The sequence below is a fragment of the Triticum aestivum genome, chromosome 7D (genome assembly GCF_018294505.1).
Source record: "Triticum aestivum cultivar Chinese Spring chromosome 7D, IWGSC CS RefSeq v2.1, whole genome shotgun sequence".
Taxonomy (NCBI): Eukaryota; Viridiplantae; Streptophyta; class Magnoliopsida; order Poales; family Poaceae; genus Triticum; species Triticum aestivum.
The window spans coordinates 417,299,121-417,310,269 of NC_057814.1; positions in this window are offsets into that span (position 1 = coordinate 417,299,121).

The following is an 11,149-nucleotide window of genomic DNA, read 5'->3' on the forward strand; positions in this document are numbered from 1 at the left end:
GATAAAAGGCCCAGAAGAGCCACATAGCATTAAGTACAAACAGGGGTCTCATGACCCATCATTCAGAGCATACAAGCAACGGAAGCATTACATGTCTGAGTACAGACAACTACAAAAGAAAAAGGCTGAGAAGCCTGACTATCTACAAGACCCTCCCAAGGGTTCAAGATCGTAGCTGAGGTACAAGCTACTCGTCGAAGTCCAAGCGGAACTACTAGTAAGACTGAAGTCTCCGCTGCAAAAACATAATTAAAGCAACATGAGTACAAAGGTACTCAGCAAGACTTACATCAGATCCTATCATACATGCATTTGTATCAAGAAGGTAGTGTGGGGTTTAGTTGCAGCAAGCCAGCTTTGACTCAGTGGCTATCCTGTTCTACGACTACGAGAAACTTCTTTGAGGTAAGAAGGCGCACACGAGTCCACTAATCACCACCTCAATACACCACTATGGATCCATTCCCGTCTCACTACGAGAAGCCATCCATAGCACTCACACTTATCTTGAGCATTTTAGAGTATCCACTTCAAGTTGTCTATGTACCACGTAAGCATCCAAGAAGTCCATAACCGAGGACACGGCTATTCGAATAGATCATGATAACCCTGCAGGGGTGTACTGCGTCACACACGCTCTCGCCACTTACCGCCATGTACACGTCACGTACCTCGGCAACCTTCAAGCGGAAGCCTGGCGAGGGTGTCGGCCACGACCTGACTAACCACGCAAGACCCTAGTCCAGGTTTATCGCCTATTCGGGTTCCATCCGCAAGGAGATCCGGCCGGGGTGTCGCTCACGGCCCCAAACGATGTGTGCAGGGTTCCCGAGCCCACCATCCGGGTGCCACTCGGTACACCGGGCCACGTGTGCCTAGTCTGTCCCAAGCCCACCCTGCCGGGTGCCACTCGGTAGAAAAATAGCACTACCTACAAACACCAGAAACTAGTTGCAACTCCTGGACAGAGACCAAGTTGGTTAATAAGTCGAGAGGGGTCGAGTTACCGGAACCCAATGTGTGGTAGTAGCTGGTCATTGGACAACATACACAGAACTCAGTGCTTAAGGACGGTTCCAATGAGACAACCCACCATGTACTCCTACATGGCCTCTCACCGCTACCTTTACCAAATCGTGTTCACACGCTTAACTCTCGGCATCAGAACATATCGTAACACTCCAATTCATTCCCAATGAACCAGACCTGACACAACTCTAAGCAATAGCAAGCAAGGCATGGTAGGAACACAACATGGCTCAAACAACTCCTACACATGCTAGTGGGTTTCAACTATTTACTGTGGCAATGACAGGTCATGCAGAGGAATGGGTTCAACTACCGCAGCATAAAGTAGCAGATGAATCGTTGTTGTCCTAATGCAGTAAAAGAGAGCAAGAGCGAGAGAGTAGGTTTGTATCGGAATGAACAAGGGGGTTTGCTTGCCTGGTAGATCAACAGGGTGGCACTGCTCCTCAGACAGGTACTCTGGAACACTCTCCGGAGCAGGACCTATCGAGAAGGAACGGTGTCGACAATCAAAACACAATCATATGCAACAATATGATGCTTGAACATGGCATGAATATGTGATGTATTTTGAGCCAATGCATTTAGCACTCAACTTGGAAGAGATCCATTTGAACCAAGGGTTCAAATGCAACTCTAATTTAAATCCTTATATATGCCATTTATATGTTTTCACTTATACAGTAGGTATAAGTTGGTTTGTCATGCATGAAACTAGTACAGATGGATAGATTGCATTTTTCTGATAATTTTTCATATATAAATTATTTAAATCTGAGCTACGGTTGAATTTCTATGAATTTTAGAAGTTTTACTAATTTTCTGGAATTTCCTGATTTATTTTAAATCTAGAAAAAGGGTTTATTGCGTCAGCACAGCGTCATCATGACGTCATCGGGTCAACGTGGCTGACCAGGTCAAACCTGACGTGTGGGGTCCACACGTCAGTGTCACAGGGTTAAACAGGGGTTAGTTTAAGCCTAAAATAAAAGATTAGGGGCATCGGGGCCCACTGTCAGTGTCACAGGGGGGGTAATTAGCGCGGTTTGACCCGGGTTGACCGGCGGTTAGTCGCCGGCGAGGCCAAGCGCGGCGGAGCTCGTCGGGTTCGTCGCTCCGGCGACCATTTGGGCCGCGGAGGCCACCTACGCGAAGCCCAGGCTCACGCGCATCCAGTGGGAAACGCGGAAGACCGTGGGGTGGTCGGAGCTCGCCGGAGCGAGGCTCGCGGCGGTGGCCGGAGTTCGGCCAAGGCGGGCGCAGTGCTGCGGTGCACGGGGGCGTGAGCGGAGAGGCGCTACGGCCTCCTGGCGTCACCAGAAGCACGGTGACGCGCTCGGTTGCGGCTGCGGTGGCCAGGGCGGCGGTGGTGACATGGACGGCGGCGAGGAGCTACGGCCATGGTGAGGGTCGGGGCTACAGCGCGGGAACGGAGAAACGGAGAGAGGGGAACGGGGCAGGAGCTCACGGTGGACTCGACGGCGTCGTCGGAGAGCTCGGGACGCACTGGAGACGGTGGGGCCGCGAAGACGATCTCCGGCGGCCGGAGTTGAGGACGACGGCGATGGAGGCGCTCCAGGGCGTTCCGGCTTGCGTGGCTCAGCGGAGGGGTTCAGCGCGAGGAGGCGGAGCTCTGGGACACGACGGAGGTGCGAGGGGATGGCGGGGAGCGCGGGGCAGCGAACGGCGGCGACCGGCGCGTTCGGGCGTCGCGGGAGAGAGGCGCAGGAGAGACGGAGTGAGGCCTGGAGGGGTCGTGGCGTCGTCCAGGCGACCAAGGCGTCGAGGGAGTGGAGGGCAGGCAGGCAGCTGCCGTGGCGCGCATGCGCGCGGCGTGCGGCGACCACGCGCCCTGTCCCTCTGGCGCGAGGAGGGGGACGACTGGCGCTGGCCAGTCAGCTGGGCTGGCCTGCTGGGCCGGGCCAGGCCGCACAGTGCCAGGCCGCAGGTAAGCTCCCTTTTCCTATTTCTTTTTCTTTTCTAATTTTCTGACATTTGTTTGGTTTAATAAAAATACTAAACCATTTTATTTACTTATGCCAATTTTTATAGGGGCTAGTGGTATTATTCCAGAACTCCTCAACAAATGGCATAATTTTTGGACAATATTTTATATATATAACAATATATATCCAAAGCAAATAATTACTGCATTAATTCCAAATGCCCAACATAAATATTTATGATCTCCTAAAAATATTGGTTTGGTTTTTATCTCTGTCCAATATTTTCAGAGAGCAACATGAACATTTTCTTGGACCCTTTTGGAGCAATTTTTATCTGGGTCATTTCCAGAAATGATTCTGAGGGTTTCACAGATCCCCATTTCAAATTTAAATGAAATTTAGACATGATGCACACATGACTAGCTAGTCTAGGTCATACCAGAACTAGGGACGTGACAGCCGGCTACTCGGCCGACAGGCCGGCCCCACCGCCTAGGGTCTTGTCGGCGGCTGCTTACTGTAGCCGCGCCTCTGATGATGAGGGCTTTGTCGAGGTAAGCGTGCCTACGGTGATCCGCATCGGGGGCTATCACTGTAGCCTCACCTCGTCTTGTCTCCTTAATGGGGCTCCTGCTTCGAGGAAGGGAGTCGCCGGCTTCAGGAGGCCGGCTATGCTCCTGGCCGACTAGGAAAAGCCGGGCCGCCTTCACGCCTCTCTCTGGCTGAAGGGGCCCGCAATCCTTGGGCCGTACAGGAGTGGGATGTGGATGTCGTCGTAGCTGGCGTGGCTACAGTGCCCGGCCACACGGGGGACATCCCCCCGTACGGCCTCCTGTAGCCATGCCTGCCTCGGGCTCAGGGGGTCGTGGGCCGCACTGTGGCCACACCCCGTCATGTCGCCGTTATGTAGGAGTGGTTGTGGTCTTGGCCGGCTTCTAGGAGTCGGCGTCCTTCTTGGCCGGCTTCTTGGACTCGGTGAGGCTGGGTCGCCTTCCGGGAGTCGGCTTTGGCGGTAGCCGGCCGGGGAAGGCGGCCCAAACGCTTGGAGTGCTTGAAGGCCCAAAGGCCTGATAAATTTTCTGAAGAGCCAGGGGTAGCCGGTGAGGCTACCCATGGCCAATTACTCTGACAATGTTGGATATATATGTGCTGGCTCCTGTGATATATTTGCTGTGATATATTTCCTGTGATAATTGTTGGATATAAGAAAAACAGAATAAAAGAGGCAGTGCAGGCTCTTTGCCGTCCGCCGCGGACGGCAAAGACACCTTTGCCATCAGTGGCAGATGGCAAAGGGGGCACGTGGCGCCCACCTGTGCTTCCTGAGAGATGGGCCATTTGGCAAATTTGCCTACCGTGGCGGACGGCAAAGCTAAGCTGATGGCAAAGACTTTGCCTTTGCCGTCCGCCGTGGCAGACGGCAAAAACAGCGGGCGCTGACGCATTGCTGATGTCAACTGGCGGACGACAAAGAGGCGCTCAAATTTGCCGTCCGCTGGCGGACGGCAAAGGCCGTCGTTAGCCGCCTAACGGACTAACGCTGGCGGACGTCCAGTATTTTTGCCGTCCCTCCTCTTTGCCGTCCGCCGCCATAGGCAAAGGACTCTTTGCCGTCCGCCATAAAAAGCAGACGGCAAAGGACCTGTTTACCGTAGCCTACTTTGCCGGAGCCTTTTGCCGTCCGCGGCTGACGGCAAAGGCCTTTGCCGTCCGCCGTTCGAGCCTTTGCCGTCCGCCGTGGCAGACGGCAAAACAGCTGTTTCCTGTAGTGAAACCCGGCCGGGCTGAATACAGCAGACAAGACTCGTATGAACTGCGTCGTGACATAGCCCGGCACAGAGGTGCCGCACACCCCCTATGCTTCACTGATGAAGTAATGGATCACGAATTCCCAGAGGGATTTAAACCCGTGAACATTGAATCATATGACGGTACAACAGACAGCGCGGTATGGATTGAAGATTTCCTCCTCCACCTCCACATGGCACGCGATGATGATCTACATGCCATCAAGTACCTCCCACTAAAACTCAAAGGACCGGCTCGGCATTGGCTGAATAGCTTGCCAGCAAACTCCATTGGCAGTTGGGAGAATCTGGAAGACGCATTCCTTGACAACTTCCAAGGCACTTATGTGCAACCACCGGATGCTGATGACTTGAGTCACATAACCCAGCAGCCAGGGGAATCGGCCAGGAAATTCATGACCCGGTTCCTAACTAAAAAGAACCAAATTGTCGACTGTCCGGATGCCGAGGCCTTAGCGGCATTCAAGCATAACATCCGTGACGAGTGGCTCGCCCGGCACCTCGGCCAAGAGAAGCCGAAGTCTATGGCAGCCCTCACAACACTCATGACACGCTTTTGCGTGGGCGAGGACAACTGGCTGGCTCACAGCAATAACACATAAAGAAATCCAGGCAATTCAGATGCCAAAGATAGCAACGGCAGACCACGTCGCAACAGACACAAGCGCCGCAACAACGGCGACAACGCCGAAGACACGGCAGTCAATGCCGGATTCAGAGGCTCTAAATCCGGTCAGCGGAAAAAAGCCATTCAAAAGAAGCAATCCGGGGCCATCCAGTATGTACTCGACCGCTCGTGTCAAATTCACGGCACCCCCGATAAGCCAGCCAATCACACCAATAGAGAATCCTGGGTGTTCAAGCAGGCCGGCAAGTTGAATGCTGAAAACAAGGAAAAGGGGTTGCATAGCGACGACGAGGAGGAGCCCCGGCCGCCAAACACAGGAGGACAGAAGAAGTTTCCTCCACAAGTGAAAACGGTGAACATGATATACGCAACCCATATTCCCAAGCGGGAACGGAAGCGTGCACTAAGGGACGTCTATGCGATGGAGCCAGTCGCCCCAAAGTTCAACCCATGGTCCTCTTGTCTGATCACTTTCGATCGCAGGGACCATCCCACTAGTATCCGTCATGGCGGTTCTACCGCATTGGTCCTTGATCCCATCATTGACGGATTTCACCTCACTCGAGTCCTTATGGACGGTGGCAGCAGCCTCAACCTGCTCTATCAGGATACAGTGCGCAAAATGGGTATAGACCCATCAAGGATCAAACCCACAAAAACCACCTTCAAAGGTGTCATACCAGGTGTAGAGGCCTGTTGCACAGGCTCAATCACACTGGAAGTGGTCTTCGGATCTTCGGACAACTTCCGAAGCGAGGAATTAATCTTCGATATCGTCCCCTTCCGTAGTGGCTATCACGCACTACTCGGACGAACCACATTTGCTAGATTCAATGCGGTACCGCATTATGCGTACCTCAAGCTCAAAATGCCTGGACCTCGCGGGGTTATAACAGTTAATGGAAACATAGAATGCTCGCTCCGCACAGAGGAGCACACTACGGCCCTCGCAGCGGAAGTACAAAGCAGCCTTCTGAGGACAACCGCCAATTCGCCGAAGAAGCCACCGGAAACCTTCAAGCAAATCCGGAGTACCCTGCAACAGGATCGCAAGGCACGTTCAGAGCTCGCCTAGCAATTCGGCCTTCGTCCTAGTCCCAGTCAAGCGATGAAATTTGTGCCGCGCGTACATAATTACGCACTCAAGATACCATGGGCACAGGCGGAGGCAAGGCCCACAATGCGGCTCAACCGCCTCAGGGCGCATACATCTTTATCATTTTCTCTCTTTCAGGACCTTACTCTCTGGAAGCTCTTTCCGACAGCCTGATCATTAGACCCATTACGGGAAGGAAATACCAAGGAAGCAAGACGGTCTGACGTACAAGGGAATCCCCAGGTGGTCTCTGATAACGATCGATATACCTGTTTTACATACCCATACGCAGCTTGCCCTTGGATAGGACATGTCAAATAGTCCTATTTTTTGCTTATTGCACTACTTGTATCCGTACGCTTTGACGTATTATTTAAATAACAATGCATAGCCTTAGCCTATTATTGCATTTCCTTTTTTTCCTTGTCTGCTTATTTACGAAAAATTGCACTCGTACATTCTGGTACGACCAGTGCACCAGGGGCTTCAGTATACCCCATAACACGGCGTGAAAAGTCCGAACACTTTCGACAGTGCGGCACCCCGAACTTATAGCATTATATGCATCAGCTCCGAATCATGTCTTGGGTCAATAGTTGGGTTTGCCCGGCTCCCATGTTTTGGTACCTTACGTTCCGCTATATCGGGTAAGGTAGCACTGGGAGAACTACTGCGATTGTGTCCCAGTTCTTCCAGACGAGCACCTCAGTAGAGAAAGCCGAAAACTGACTGTCATGATGCGGCGAGAGTTGGTCGCTGTTCGAGAAGTCTCAAGTCCTTAAAGACTTCTTCCGCTTCGAGCGAGGAGTCGGCCTTGTCCTCTTTAGGCGTATATAGCGCCCCAAATTCGGCCTTCCGAATACTAGGGGCTTCGCCAAAATGTAAAATTGTAGACTTCTATGGCTAAGTGAGAGTGATAAAGCTTTATAGTCCGATTGCCTGGTTCATTGTGCTGAACACCTCCTTCGAAGGACCCAAAATTGGGATAAAGAGTGATCAGGTTTATCCCGAACACCTCAGTACTAGTTACATGGGGGCAGAAGCCGACGACTGGCCAAGTCTCAGATTTTATAAACGGCCGCCCAGAAGGTAATATTTTAAATTAACAAGCGTTGCATAGCGCAGATGAACTCGTTTCATATTACAGGATCACATGAGTACATTCATTCAAATATTACATCCTTAGCACATTCCTCCGCCACAAGGCGAGCACCCTTCAGGACACTGTCATAATACTTTTCGGGGCGGCGATGCTCCTTGCCCTCCGGCGGCCCTTCCTTCACCAACTTTTCGGCGTCCAACTTCGCCCAGTGCACTTTCGCCCGGGCAAAGGCCCTGCGCGCACCCTCAATGCAGACGGACCGCTTTGTGACTTCAAATCGTGGGCAGGCATTCACAAGCCGCCTTACCAGACCGAAGTAGCTACCAGGCAGGGTCTCGCCTGGCCACATCCGGACTATAAGACCCTTCATGGCCTGTTCGGCCGCCTTGTGAAGCTCGAGCAGTTGCTTCAACTGGTCGCTCAAGTGCATCGGATGTTCGGTCCCAGTATACTGAGACCAGAACAACTTCTCCGTCGAGCTCCCCTCCTCGGCCCGGTAGAACTCCGCGGCTTCCGACACACTGCGGGGTAGATCTGCGAATGCTCCTGGAGAGCTCTGAACTCGGGTAAGTAAAAGGAAAGTTTCCTTCACATGCTTGCTTTGCATAATGAATGCCTTACCCGCCGCTATCTTCTTAACTAGCTGAATCTCCTGGAGGGCCTTTTGGGCTTCGGCCTTGGCATGTTGTGCATTTTCGAGGGCCTTCGCAAGCTCGGACCCTTGCGTCTTAGAGTCATGCTCCAAGGACTCGTATTTCTTGACGAGAGTCTGGAGCTCTTGCTGCACCTCGCCGACTCGGGCCTCTTGCTTCTCTCGCTCGATGCGCTCCTTGGCCGCTTTGTCTTCGGCCTCGGACAGCGCCTTCTTCAGGGCCGCCACTTCGGTCGTGGCCCCTAGCAAAATTCATGATGATCCTATTATTCAAAAACCACATTTTTCTTTATCAATATACAGACGGGGTATCACTTACCTTTGTTCTCTTCAAGCTGCCTCTTGTAAGGCCGAGCTCTCCCTTGGACCACTCAAGGTCCCGCTTCAGTGCGGCGACCTCCGCAGTACGAGCGGCAGCGGCCAGCAGTGAAGCCTGCTTATTCACATAGACACATTCTGATTAGACTCCTGCGATTATTATTTGATCCTCTATTCGGCCTTTCTTCGCGAACGCCAAACAGAGCATCAGGGGCTACTGTCTATGCTGTAACATTTTCTTATTATTTGATTACATACCTCAAAGCCTGTTAGGAGGCTGGCACAGGCTTCAGTCAGTCCGCTCTTGGCGGACTGAACCTTCTTGACCACCGCACTCATAATAGTGCGGTGCTCTTCGTCAATGGAAGCGCCGCGAAGCACTTCCAGCAAGTTGTTCGATGCCTCTGGATGGACAGAGGCCATCGGCACAGACGGCTTGCCCCCCTTAGCGAGGGGTTACCTAACAGAATCCGGAACCACTGGAGGTTCCGGCGTAGTATTCGGCTGGGGGCTAGACTTGCTGCCCCCGGCGTTAGGGCCCAGGGGAGTCTTGCCCCTCGTGCGCCCAGCGCGTGGAATGTCGCCTTGGGGCGCCTCCGAAACTGTCTCCCCTTGGTTCAGTGCCCTTTGAGACAACACCTCGGCGTCGTCCGTAGGGCGGGGGGAGGAGGTGGTCGGGAGTGAATCGCTGTTCATATCTGACGGGCCCAAAGAATCATCCAAAGAAGATACGTCGATATGGGCTCGGGATGGACTGCATAATCATGTTCGGCGTGATAAGAAGCAATAAAATAAAACATACCAAGAACTATTATGGAATCCGGATACTCACGACTTTGCCAGGGGCTTGTCCCTGGGTAACCACTCGTCATCACTGAAAGCGGCCGTCGTGGAGCAGTCCGGAAGGAGGGACCTTCCCTTCTTGGACCCTTCAGCCTCCCCGAATGGGGCGACCTTCCTTTTCCTATCCCCCCCGGCTGGGGGGGGGGAGAACTTTCCTCTTCCTCCTCCTCGTCTTTGTGGGAGGAGTGCGCCTTGGTGTTTTCGAACGATGAGTCCGATATAACCTTGCGCCGGAGACCTTTCCTGGTCCCCGTGGCCTTTTTCTTGGCCTTCTTCTCCGGCGCCTCATAAGGTGCTGGAACCAGCATCTCCGTTAGGAGAGCATCTGCTGGATCTTCGGGCAGGGGGGCTGGACAATCGATTTGCTCCGCTGTCACTACCCAGTCTTGTTAAATGGCGTGGAGGCTTAGATCCCACGCATGATTATACGGGGTAAAGAAACATCTCATGAGATATAAAAGACTTACCGGATTGGCAAGGCGCTTTGCGCTGAGTCCGCGATCCTCGGTAAGGGGAGGAGGTACCTCGGCGCCCTTGAACAGCACCTTCCAGACATCCTTGTGCGTCGTGTCAAGAAGCTCTCGCAGCATCTGGTGCTCGGCCGGGTCAAACTCCCACATATTGAATGCCCGTCTTTGACACGGGAGGATTCGGCGGAAGAGCATGACCTGGACCACGTTGACAAGCTTGATTTTCTTTCTTATCATATTCTTGACACATTTTTGCAGTCCGGTCAGCTCCACCGACGAACCCCAGGATAGGCCCTTCTCTTTCCACGAGGTGAGCCGCATGGGGATGCCGGATCAAAATTCGGGGCCCGCCACCCAGTTGGTGCCGCGCGGCTCGGTGATTTAGAACCACCCCGATTGCCACCCCTTCACGGTCTCCACATAGGAGCCTTCAAGCCAGGTGACGTTGGGCATTCTGCCCACCATGGCGCCTCTGCACTCTGCCTACTGTCCGACCACCACCTTTGGTTTCACATTGAAGGTCTTCAGCCATAGGCCAAAGTGGGGCTTGATGCGAAGGAAGGCCTCGCACACGACGATAAACGCCGAGATGTTGAGGATGAAATTGGGGGCCAGATCATGGAAATCTAGCCCATAGTAAAACATGAGCCCGCGGACGAATGGGTGGAGGGGAAATCCCAGTCCGCGGATGAAGTGGGTAAGGAATACAACCCTCTCATGAGGTTTTGGTGTAGGGACGATCTGCCCCGCGTCTGGGAGCCAGTGCGCGATATCTACGGCTAGGTATCCGGCTTCCCGGAGCTTCGTAATGTCCCCCTCCGTAACAAAGGAGACCATCCACTTGCCTCCCGCTCCGGACATGTTTGGAGTGGTTTTGCGCCGAAAACGCGAACTTGGGTGCTGGAACTCGAGTGCGCGAGAATGGATGGGCAGGGAAGAAGAAGGCGTGGGTGAAAAAGAGAAGTCCTTGTCCCTTTATAAGGGCGGAGGAACTGTGCGCCTCCTCACCTGCCTGGAAAACTCGCTTATTTCCCAAGCGCCGTGATTAATGGCGCGGTTGGGTTACCCACACCCGTATTGATGAGAATCCCGTGATAAGGGGACACGATCTCTGCTTCGACAAGACATGCCAATAAAACCGCCTTGCAACATGTGCAGTGGCAGGCTGGGAAAAATGGTTCGTCATGACCAGACCACGGCAGAATGTCACGCTATGAAAAGTTGTCAGCAGATTAGATTTGTGGAAATATTATACTC